Raw genomic sequence first — 12,711 nt, 5'->3', positions numbered from 1 at the left:
GAGACTTGGGAAGTGGAGAGGGACCTGGCACTGTGGGCAAGTGCCAGTGGGAGTGGATGAGTCTGGAGTAAAACATTCCTTTCTGTTTCTCCCTGAAGCAGGGACACAGCCCACAGGGCTGGCCACCAAACACCCAAATCCTCCTAATCCCATCATCAAACATGGAAAGGTAGTGAGGGGAAGTTGCAGACACTCCATGTGTCAGAAGCAGGGTCAAGACACACAGCCATGGATGTGTGACACAGATGATCAAGGGACAGCAATGTGGAAATGTAGAAGTTCAAAACAAGAAACTCCTAGTTCTTTTTTCCTCCTGGCACCTCACTGTGCACCTGCAGCAGAGAACATCCTGTCTCACATCCTGATGACATCACAAGTGACAGATTGTGACCTCACCAGAGGATGGATTCTGATATCATGTCTCTCTCTGCTGATATTTGGGTACCAGCAGAGCCTGGGCCAGTCTGGTTCAAACCTTGACTCCTGCCAAGCATTTCTGCAAGTGGGAGCAGCTCATGGTCCTCACTGCTCCCCAGCCCTCTGCAGAGCACAGAAATGGCCACAGGGACAGAGTGGAGCTGCCCCATCTGTCAAGACATTCAGAATGATGTGGCTTCTGCTTTGCCCTGTGACCACCAGTTCTGTTTGGAGTGCATCCTGTGGTGGACAAGAAGAAGTCCAGTGTGCCCACTCTGCAGCAGGCCAGTAGAGACTGTCAGGTTTCCTGGCCATGAAGAAGATGACTATGTAGACATGGTCATCAGAGCCTCCGAAGAGTCACCACAGACCAACAGCCAGGCAGGGGGAGCTCCCTTCCTCCTGGATGAAAACAGCCTCAGTCATGCAGCCGTGACACCTCTGTCTTCCCCACATGGAGCACTGTCTCCAGCTGAGCAGGGGGCTGCAGGGCCAGAGCCTGTAGGTGGCCTCCTGCCCGAGGTGTGGGCAGGACTGTTCCGACAACAGCAGCATCTCCTAGACCCCGTGCAGCCATGTCTGCGTCAGAGGCTGGAGGGAATATACTGGGACCAGTGGTGGCTGGTTGAGGACATAGAGAGCTGCATCCTGTACAGCCTCTGCATCTATGGTCCAGATGTGGAGATGCTGGTCCAAGTGCTGCAGCCCCTCCTCCGTGAGCACACTGTGCCACTGATCCACAGCATCAGCAGTGTCATCGTGGGCCAGTGCAGCAAGAAGGCCCAGAGGCTGCTGAGCTCTGGTCCTGTCAGGGATGAGAACATCAGCCCTATGGCCAGCTCCAGCTCCAGCTCCAGGAGCTCCAGCAGCTGCAGAAGATCCAGATCCAGCAGCTCACAGCCCAGTAGATCCTGGGAGAGGACTCACACCAGTAGCTCTGCAGCCTCCAAGGTGAAGAAAAAACCTGGTATATCAGCATCCATCTCCCCTGGGAGCCCCAGCTGCACCTCACCTGCACCCAACCCCTCAGAGTGGGACCAGAGCCAGGAGAGACTGCAGCTGCCAGTGGCAGCAGGTTGCTCTACCCAGGGCTGCAGCCACAGTTCCTCTGCTCTCAGCCAGGGCAAGAACTTCTTGCCGAAGGGGTCCCAGCACCCCCCAAAGAAGAGGGTCCCTAGCTCCCAGGATTATCCTTCTCCCAGCAGGAGGCCACCCTGTCAGCAACGCTAGCAGGACTCCTGCAACCCTTTAGTCAGGAAATAATAAAAGAAAATAAATTGTTTCACTCCCACAATCTCTGGGATTTTCTTCCTACTATTGACTTTACTCTTCCCCTTGTTTCCCACTCTTGGTGACACCTGCATGTTGAGGGGTACAGCCATGGGCCCTGGAGCCTCAGGGTCATATCACTGGTGCCTGTTCCCACAGAAAACCCTGCTGCAGCCACGCACCCACAGTGCAGCAGATGACAAAGGTGGAGTGCGCAGGAGGGGCACATTATCTTTGTCACAGGTACATTGAGGATCCAACTGGGCATCACCCCTGGCTTATGCTGGCAGCTCCCTATTGACCCACTTGGTCCCAGTGCCTGGAGGTCATTCTGAGCTCTGCCCACCCAAAAGGAGTATCCCTGGAAACCTGAGCACCACCCTAGGGTGTCAGCATGGGGATCACAAGGAGATGTCCCCACACACCAGGTGTGCCTGAGGGACCTGGCAGGGGCTTCCTCTTGCAGCTGGGCACAGTGGCTTACATGCCTATAGCTGGAGGGGATCCTTCCTCTCACCCAAGGCTGGCCACCCCCACCCAAACACTCCAAATCCTGGCATTGCACAGGGAAAGGCAGTGAGGGAAGGAGGCATCATCCAGCCACAAGCAGTCCATGGTGACTGCTCCCGCCACATTCCTGCTCATTGGGACACCTTGGCAATGTGTCAGGAGCAGGGACAAGACACACAGCCATGGATACATGACACAGATGACCAAGGGAAAGCAACATGAAAATGTAGAAGTTCAAAACAAGAAACTATTTTCTTTTCTTTCCTGGCACTGTCACCTGTAGTGGGGAACATCCCATTGTGACATCACCAGGCTCTGGAAGGTGACATCCCAAGTAGCAGATTGTGACAACATATCTACTGCTGATTTTATTTGGGCACCAGCAGTAACTGGGCCAATCTGGCCCAAGCCTTGACTCATGCTGAGGAAGACTCTGGGGTCTGCAGAGTCAAACCAGGCTTTTCCAAGCATTGGTGGTATGTTGGGGGCTGCCATCAACATCTCTCCTAGAGTGTCCATCCTAGAGCCATCGCTCCTGTTTCCCTGCCCTTCCTGGCTGGGGCAGCCAGGTATTGCACGTGCAGCACTGAGGGTGAGCTGTGCACAAAAATGTCCCGTTGGGGTGGCCATGGGGTGGGTGATGGCACTAACGGAGGTGGGAGAGTGTTCTTCAGGGGCCTGGCCATTCCTTCCTCCCCTCCCTGGGACAGTCAGTGACTACAGCTTCTCCTGCAGTGTGCGATGCCAATGAAGGAGAGCAGCTCCTGATCCTCAGCTCTCCCCAAAATGCTGCCAAGCACAACAATGGCCAGAGAAAATTACAGTAACTGCCTCATCTGCCAGGACACTCCAAAGGATGTGGCTTCTGCTCTGCCCTGTCACCACTGGTTCTGCCTGGGCTGCATCATACGGTGGACACAAACAAATCCATCATGCCCACTCTGCAGGACACTGATAGAGACAGTCAGGTTTTCTGAGCGGGCTGAAGAGGATTATCTGCTGTTTGCTGTCATCTCCCCTGAAGAGTCACCAGAGACCAGCAGCCACACAGGGGCAGCTCCCATCCTCCTGGATGAAACCAGCCCCCATGGCCCTCTGGTGTCTCCTGCACCTTCTCCACAGGGAACACTGTCCCCAGCTGAGCAGGGGGCTGCTGGACCAGAGCCTGTGGGTGGCCTCCTGCCTGAGGTGTGGGCAAGACTGTTCCAGCAACAACAGCACCTCTTGGATCCTGTGCGGCCCTGGCTGTGTGAGAGGCTGGAGGGAATATTCCAGGACCAGTGGTGGCTGGTACAAGTTGCACAGAGCAACATCCTGCATGATCTCTGCATCCATGGTCTGAATGTGGAGAATTTGGTCTGGACACTGCAGAACTGCCTTGGGGAACACACAGCACCGTTGATCCATGGCCTCATCACGGTCATTGTGGCCAAGTGCAATGATGAGGCCCACAAGCTGCTGCTTTTCAGCATTGGCAGGGAGGAGACTGACAGCCTTGTGGCCAGGGCCAGCTCCAGCTCCAGCTCCATGTCCAGCAGCTCCAGTTCCAGCAGCTCCCAAGAGAGCATTTCTGCCAGTGTCCCAGCAGGGTTAAACATGGAGGAGGCAGCAGGACCAGTAGAGGCCGTTCTCCAAGGAAGTCCCAGGCACCATTCACCTGTGCCCATTCCCACAGAAAGGGACAAATTCCATGAGGAACCAGAGCAGGCAGTGGTGGCAGGTCCATCTGCCCAGGGTGGCATCTGCAGCCAGGTACAGGGTTGGGACCAGTCTCACAGGGAGACTTGGCGTGCCCGAAAGAGGAGAGCCCCCAGCCCCCAGGATTCTCCCCCACCCAACAAGAGGCCAAGATGGGCACCTGTGCAACCCTGCAGTCCTGAGGGGCTCTCATCAGGGGAAGAGATGAAACCTGGACCAAGCAAGCCTACAGCAACTTTGGGAAACAACTGCAGCTTCCCAGGTCCTGCTTCCATGCCGTGCCTGGTGAAGTCCCTGCCGGGGCAGTCCTCTGGTGCTGGGGGCTCCAAGATCCCTCAGTAAGTGATAGAACATGACATACTGAAATGTGAGCACATTTGAAAATGTAGTCCCAGATACATCAATGGTGCTGGAATGAAGGAGTTAACTTTAATAAATTAACCTTTTATGCTCTTATACAGTAGCTGATAGTTTTGTTGTATTACACTGTAATTATTGAATTGCAAGTCGTTCACTCGGGGGAATAATGCACAAGGAGTATGTGGAAAACTTGCTTTCCCAAATGAATGCTTTCTCCGTCTAGCTTGCTGAAAAGCAATTGCTGTAATTGAACTGCTTGGTAAAATTTATTACACAGCATAGATTTAATAATGGCACATATAAAGCAAAATATAAATATTGACAAAGAGTCTAATACTGTTCCATATATGTTCTCGTCATTTTTTCAGTCCCACAATTCAGTCCCACAAGAATGCTACAAAGCAAATTACAACTGAATATTTCAGATAATGAAAAAGAAGCGCAAAATATCAGAAACTGTTACATTTAAGCTGCATTTTAAAAGCAGGTGTTTTGCTTTAATGCTTAAGTTAGAGAAGAGAAATGAGAGGATCTGCATGATGAAAAAAACTGTACTAGAATGGTGTAAACACATTCTGTTCCTCTCCCAAATGAATATTCTCATATTCAAAACATCATTGAAGACTGAAGACAAAATTTCAAGTAATTTTATTTCCATGAACTGTGTTAAAACATTAATAAGAGTGTTATTGGTCTGGATTAACAAGTGTCTGAATGAATTGTAAATTTTGCACATTCTGATACCACAAGTATCACAAAATGTTACTTCCTTCAATAAGTCAGATATTTCAGAGAATTCAGCACAGGCTGAATTAGGTTTGAGCCTGGGGTTCTTTTCCCCTCTAAAAAAAGAGGGTGAAAGAGCTCACATCTTTGCGTACTCAGTTCAAGACAAGCAGGCTCTGAGGGGTCACTCAGCTACTACCAAAGCAAAGTCAGAGATCTTGGATTCTGAGCACTTCCAAAAAGATGTCCTTGATTTTCAGACTTAGCACAGAAAAAAATGTAATCAAAACAAAAGTGAAATCAGTTTAATTTGGACACTGCTTTCCTCTCGATTAAACCATAAACCTAAACACTATCCTTCTCATTAATACAAATACAGAAACACTGAAAGCCTTGGTTCACAGAAAAAAGGAAAGGAAAACTGTCAGTACCAGTCACCTCATCATGAAAGAGCAGTCAGTGCTGGCAGTACTGTGCTGCATTTAAATCTCCAACCATTGCCTTGACTTTCTGCACTCAGATTCTAAATCTCTGCCTCCCAGGCAAGGCACTTCTGTCCCTCTCTCTGAGCTGAGTCAGGCCTTTCACAGCTTCCTTGGAGCTGAAGATGTAAAAGTTGTGGGCAAAATGCAACTCTGTTAATGTTCTTTTTGACTACTTGCATTGCCCTCATGTGAAAAAATGTGCACTTTATGTTTGGCTTTTCACAAATATTAAAGTGAATATTATATGGGTTATGTTAGAAAGTTATGCTTAAGTAGTGTGTTAAATATAGTTTTAGGTTATAACATAATGTTAAAATAAAAACTATGCTATGTAAGGTACTTGCACCGAGATAGCAGCCACAGGACATCTAAATCTTTCAGAAAAAAAGAATTTAGTGCTCCCTTAACTAACTTCTTCCTGCCTAGCTCAGCACTGAAGCCAGGGTCAGGATTAAGAGGAAGAAGTTGACACTGACCAGACAGAATCCTTTGAGTGGAATTTGTGCATCATGTGTGAGATGTATGAATATGCAACAGGCTATTGCTTTTAAGGGTTAATCCTCTGTTAATGTGTGTCCTTTTTTGGGCTTATTTTGCCCAGAAAGATGTACCTGGACTGTCCATAACTCTTTGTTTTTATTGTCTCGTACTGTCCTAAATCCTAATTGTCCAAATTTTTATTACTCTAATTATATTACTATTTTTATAACCATTTTATTACTATTAAACTTTTAAAGTTTTAAAAACAAGTGACTGGCATTTTTCACACTCATCTTCCCCATTCTCAGTGAACAAAGCTCAGACCTCTCTAAAGCTGAATGTGGGGAAGCAGAGTAATTTCTGCCAAGTCTGATCCCAACAAGATAATTATCTACTGGGTATATGAGGAAATTTTTTCTGCTGTTTTTCTTCAGGTAGTGAGAAACAGCTACTGCTTCCAACAAGAGGTTTATCACGAACAAATGCTTCTTATAAAAATGTCTTCAGGGGTGTGAGTTATGTGTGTGTGTCGGTGCAAATGTGTGTGCTGGGGTGGGGCCGAGAACTGTACAAGGAAAACTTCTGTACATTTTCCATACAAATAAACTTTCATAAAGGCACAAGCTCACACAAATACAGTACTGGCAAAATTGCCACAAGATATGAGATGGTTTAGTTCATCTGCTCTGAGTCAAGTTATTGCCACAAACTGGTAAAATAAAAGCCCTTAACACCAATTAAGCATTAAGAAGCAGGCATTCTTTATTTGACCAGATGCACAAGGGGATATCTCCTCTGAAATATCATGCATGCTGATTATAGAAAAACTTCCATTAATATATTGTATTTTATGTACATAATCATTAATTTTCCTGGAATAAACATACATCTCATAGTAATTTTTCCCAAATCATTAATGCAATTCCTCCACTCTGTCTATGGGATCTTCTGTCACAAGAGTCTCTTTGTTGGTCCCTGGTGGTCAGTGACCCCCAAGTCATAAGTGACCACCCAAAGATCGGGTACTTCTTTCCAAATTAGCAGAAAAGTTGGCATAACTGGGCTGTTTACTCTCCTGTTCTTCTTGGTTAATGTTCAACATGGTCCTACAATAAGCGTTGTGCAGTTCCATAGGCCAGTGATTTTTGAAGAGTAAGCATTGTATTCAGCCCACCAGCTATGCAAACAGCTCTTCATCTTGTAGAAAGATCGATCATGTGGTGATAACTCTTGATAGAAAATATTAGTCTAATTTTTTTGTAATACCACAATTCAATCAGAGCATTGATCTGGTTTGGAGGTTGGCTGGAGTTTTGCTGGTTTTGGTTTGGTTTTTTTTGTAATTTTAAGATGGGAAACTAGTGTTCAGCATGCCAGACTTTTCTTCAACTAACCAAATTCTGAGAGTTCCTGTGCAGACTTAGAGAGGCTGTGCACTCTCCTTATTTTGAATTTTCAAGAGAAACTGGACAAAGCCCTGAGCAATCTGCCATGGCTGATGCAGTGTTGTGGAGGAGGATGGGATAAAGACTTTCAGAGGTCCTTTCTCACCTCATTCTGTGATTCCAGTGCACTGGAGTCACAGAATGAGGTGAGAAAGGACCTTGGTTTGAGGACTTCAGTTTGAGTATTCTTACTACAGTGGCAGACTCTGCTAAGTCTGGTCTAACAGCAGCCAGTTCCATTCCCCTAGACAGCCCTTTGGAGTCTTTATTCACGACAGTAAAGGAGCTCGATGTAGGGAGTCAGGCTTGCAGGAGGATGCTCCTTGGCAAGGTCCAGGGCTTGGGGTCAGCAGCATTCCTAAAATAACATTAGCAGGTCATATGTTCCCCATTTGTCAAGTTGCTTGTGAATAGAGATCACAAGTAACAGTGGAGAAAATAACAGGATTTGTATTGTCAGAACTACAGCATGTCCCTACCCATATTTCCCATTTGCACTCATCTATCTCAGGAGTCCTTTCCTTTCAGGACTGAAGTCTCAGGAAGTCTCCCTAATAGGATGTTTGTGAACCACAGGTGCCAGTCTCTAAAGTCCCGTTGTTCTGTGAACCGCGTAAGTGTGCCTACATAAGTCACCCTAATCGGTCTGCTTTTCATTTCAAGGCTCAACGACTTGCTAATGAGGCTTTTTCTTCACACTTGTTTTGCTACTGAGGAAACAAAGGGAGTGCTTTCATGGGTTTCTTAATTAGGCAAAGGAGATGAAATGGCTATTCTGACACTCTCTAATGATGTATATTCTTGGATGTTTGGTTATTATATTTCTTCTTCAGTGTACACCCAAGAATAAAAACTCCTAGGATCATCGGGATCATCAGTCTAATTACACGGGCCAATGTCAAATTTCCATTTATATTTAAATACTCCTATTTCAAATTCACTGTAGGCATTGTTTGGTTGGCAGGTGCATTTTAGCAGGTAATCTGTTATTTTATTAGCCACCAAAGCAGCCATGTAAAATTAGGCTTCACACCTGTCCTGCCGAAAGTGGTCATGAACCTCCAAGTTCATGGAGATACAGAAGATTCAGATAATAAAGCAGAAATGATGGGTAAGAATAGGATTAGGGCAAGATGTACAGCTCATTTTACTATGTCCTGCTACTGGGATTAATTCAAGCTGGCAAGAACAGTCTAAGTTATTCCCCAAGGAGATGCACCCGTGGACTCTTCGCTGCCATCAATGAATTTCCAGAGTTAAGGACGATGTGCTGTCTTAGCTTAGCTCTTTTATGCTTTGACTGGAGAGCATACTATAAATTCCACCTAGAACAGAATGAATTGCTTCCTAAGCTTTTTTGCCTGAGCTGATCTAGGAGAGTAAATGGTTTAAAAAAAAGAGTTCCTCTTCATGCACATATAAATATATGTGAAAAGCCATTAGTTGTCTATGGAGAACCTATATATATAGGGGACCTATATATGGCCCAGTTCTCTATATAAAGTAAAGACCAGAACAAAAAAACCCCCACTTTTGAAACAAGAAACTAAACACCAAGAAACTAAAAGCATTTTATACAACTAAAACATGCTTTGTCTGCCCTATCACTAGAGCAAATATTAAAATGAGCTTCATGTTCAAATTTATATTTATCCATATCCATATCTGCAGTTGTGTTCATTATCACAATGTGATTTAAACATAGATTCAACAATGATAAAGAAACAGAAATGGCACAAACAAACTGAACAAAAGCCTTTGGGGCAGGGGAAGAGGGAGGAATTTTTTTTCCTTGTATGAGAGACATGGAAAGGAAAATGTCGTAAAAACCTTGCAAAAACTATTTTGGAAAAAAGTGAATGGAAATTGATTTTATCTCTATTTAAACATCCCAGTATAAAGGGGAGGAAAATTTGAGGCTTGAGGACTCATTTTTGCAAAGGAAGGTGAAATAAGGAGCAGAATGTGAAAAGCGAATCTGTCTCTGACAGAGAACAAACTGCCTGGCCAGCAGGTTTTAAACTCAGAATTCAGGTGGCCAAAGTGAAATTCAAGCTGTTACAAAATGACTTTTGAGGCAAAAAATGAATGCAGGAAACCAGAAGACACCAAGTGAGGGGATGTGCCTTCATGCTCTGACCCTGGCTTATCTCAGGAGCTGTGAGAAATCAGCCAGCAGAAAGCCAGGGGCTCTCCTGGCTGCCAGCACGGCTGTCAGCAAGGGCAGAGCTCGCTCCCAGCCCTGCCCTGTGCTGCAAACCCACACGCAAGGCACACATTTCTGCTGGGACTCTCACACCCCCACACACTGCTCAGACAACCCATCACACCGTGGTGCTTTTCGGAGCCCTCTGCTGCTGCCCCATGTGTAGGATCCAGGCAAACATTTATGCATCTAGGGTATTTCCAGGCTTATGGGGCAAAAACCTGTAAGGTAAAAAAAAATCCCAAAAAGAAGGACAACCAAGTAGTGTTTCTGTCCCATTGAGAAAGTAAAATCCCAAACTTAGCGCTTGGAATGCACTCCAACACATTTGTGGTTCACACGGTTCATAGCTCAATCCCTCATTCCTAACATTGTAGTCTGGGCCCCAAAGGCTTTCAGCAATGGAAAAGATTGACTTCTCAAACACAGTCCAAAAGCTGTCAAAGCTGGCAGTGTTGAACGTGGGGGTGACACTGAACACATGGAATGGCTGCTAAGGAAGGAGTCCTGGCACAGAGATTTGCTCCTCCTCCACAACACTGAGCAAAGCAGGCTCATCCAGGCTGCAGCTTGGCAGGGACTGCGTGGGAACACACATCTCTTCCCACAGAGCTGCCCAAGAGCAAGGTGACTGAGCTCTGCAACATGGACAGCAAGACTGGCCAGTTTGCCCAGCTGAGGATTTCCCAGATGGAGACTGGGCTGCAGGCACCAGGTTACCCAGAGGACAAGAAAGCTGCAGCTCCAGCCCAGCCCCACACACGGCTCTGGGAGCGCCCACACGCCCGGCAGGGCTCACACAGCAGCAGCAGCTGCAGCCCAGCCCTGCTTTGCCTTGGCCTTCCCACCCAAAAGATGTAGTACCCAGACTTGGATCTGTTGCAGAATTGAGCAACACATAAGGTTGGAAGGCATCTTTGGAGATCTCTCCTCCTGCCTCCTGCTCAAAGCAGTCCTTCATGGAGTTAGACCAGGTTGCCTGGGACTTCAGGCAGTCAAGACTTGAAATCCTCCACAGTGGCACAATTTCTCCAGGCCTTCACTCCCCCTCTTTGTCCTTGGGGGAAAAAGATTTTCCTGATCTTCAGTCCAAGCCTCTCAAGTTTCAGCTGCTAAGCTTTTGATTGAACAAAGGCCTGTAATCACTTTGTTGAGAATTTTATTAGGAGGATCTCAGGAAGGAAAAAGACAGAGATGGAAAAAGGCAGCTGAGTTAAGACACAAATAAAATGGATGTGCATCAGTGGGTGCCCAGTGGCGATTCCTGAGCATTTTATGCAAAAAGGGTAAAATACAAGTGCCCTGAACAGACTAAACAGCACCAGGTAGAGCGCTACATCTGGGCTGAAACCAGAGTAGTAGAGAGACCATTGGAAGAAACTTCAAAAACCATTTTCATCTGTGTCTTATCAGATCACCATAGGAAAACAATTGAAGTGTTTGCTTATTTATTACCTGTTAAAAGGGAGGAGCTCAGCTCTGAAGCTATACTCTCAAAATACATTGACTGTTCTCCAAACCTGAAATATGAGTATGTGATGGAGAGGCTACAAAAAGAATGTTGGAAATACAGACCGGTTTGTAATTGATTGCTTCTTGAAGAGCTGAATTTACATTTTGGAAGCCTGATAAAAGTTCATCTGTCATTTGAATGTGAGGCAGTAAAGATGAAAGTTGCAGAACTCATCTTGAAAACACATTTGGCAAAAAGGAGTCAGTTGTCAGGAGCATTATGCTGTGACACTGTAGTTATAACAGAAATCTGAAAATGGAAAAAAGCAGAATGAATGAATAAGCAGAATTCAGAATTTACTTAATTAAGTACAAGATTCTGGGATTGTGTGCACCCCTAGGTAGGTGTTGCTGGGGTGACCGCCTTCCCGAGAGCAATCCTCTCCCAGTCCGGATGACCAGCTCCCTCAGCCCACCTTGCACTCAAGCCTGGATGTAGTAAGAAAAGCCTGGCAAGAGAGACAGGAGAACCTGTTTATTGAAGGAAGGTCTGACAGTCCAGATGGGGTGAGGGTGAGGAGAACAAGCAGGAGCACAACCTCCGCCAAGGAGGTGGAGAACCAGGGCGAGGAGGCAGGAGCAGGGGAAGGGCTAGGGCATATAATGGAGGGAAGGTAGGAGGGGTTAGGGTACAAACAAGCCAATGGGTTTGGGGAAGAAGGGAGGAGCTAGGGTGGGGTGACTCAACAACATCCAATGGGGAAGGGGAGAGCCGTGGTTTCTCGGGGGTAGCCAATGGGGGGAGCTGGAGGTGTAGAACTTTCTGGAACCAGAGGAGGAACAACAGTCGATTGACAGTAACGCATTTGCATTGGCACAAAAAGAAACGTGGGAAGTCTCTCATCCTGATCTCCACAATGGTGTCTTCCCATGACATCCCAGCTCTGTCCACCCCATGGTTGCCTCCACACAAGATAAAGAAACAGATTCACCATAACAAGAACTGACAGTCAGCACAAGGCCCTGCATTAAGGATGAATTTGTGTAGTATTTATGAGAACTGGGAATTAATGAAGGGGAGAGATTGAATCAGAAAGAGCTGCTGGAATCTTTAACAGAAGTCATTCTTTCAGAAGGCTGAGTTTTATGACAAACTGTCCCCTCTCATCTTTGATTGCTGCAGTTAGTTAGATATTGCACAGTGGGGATGTGGTGGACACCAAGGATTTGGCAGAAGGCACTGAGGAAAATTCAAAATTATCATAGGCAAGATTTTTTTTAAAAAGAGGGGGGTTTTGGGTGTTCGATTGGTTGGTTGTTTTTTTAAGGGAATGACATCAGCTTTTTAGCATTTTACAGTAACAGAGTTATCTTCTGGTCCATCAACATGTAGCTCACATTATTTACTTAACTGAATCTTGGGAATTATAGTTACCAGTTTGTCACGAGTACTGCAGTGAGAGCTAAATTTGGGGTTTTTCTTTCAGTTTCTGAATACCTGTAGTAATGATAAAAATGTTCTGCAGCTAGAGTTTTGCTTGCTGGTTTTTTTGGGGGGGTTTTTTTGTTTTTTTTTTTGTTTTTTTTGTTTGTTTGTTTTTTTGTTGTTCTTTTTTTTTAATGCAACCTTTTTATCTCTGAAATCAAGATAATAAATAGGGTA

The 12,711-nt window shown here is 46.0% G+C and overlaps 1 long non-coding RNA gene across 2 annotated transcripts; it reads left to right on the top strand.

Moving 5' to 3' along the window:
* The first annotated feature begins 1,941 nt into the window (after positions 1–1,941).
* Positions 1,942–4,350, top strand: LOC135290891 (uncharacterized). Of its 2 annotated transcripts, none has more exons than XR_010353719.1 (2): positions 1,942–2,672; positions 2,932–4,350. It is a non-coding gene; the product is annotated as an uncharacterized LOC135290891 (long non-coding RNA). The 2 variants fall into 2 exon arrangements; XR_010353720.1 differs by having other exon boundaries at positions 1,942–2,788.
* The last annotated feature ends 8,361 nt before the right edge of the window (positions 4,351–12,711 follow it).

This window comes from Passer domesticus, chromosome Z (genome assembly GCF_036417665.1).
Source record: "Passer domesticus isolate bPasDom1 chromosome Z, bPasDom1.hap1, whole genome shotgun sequence".
Lineage (NCBI taxonomy): Eukaryota > Metazoa > Chordata > Aves > Passeriformes > Passeridae > Passer > Passer domesticus.
This window is presented reverse-complemented; position numbering and strand designations above follow the sequence as displayed.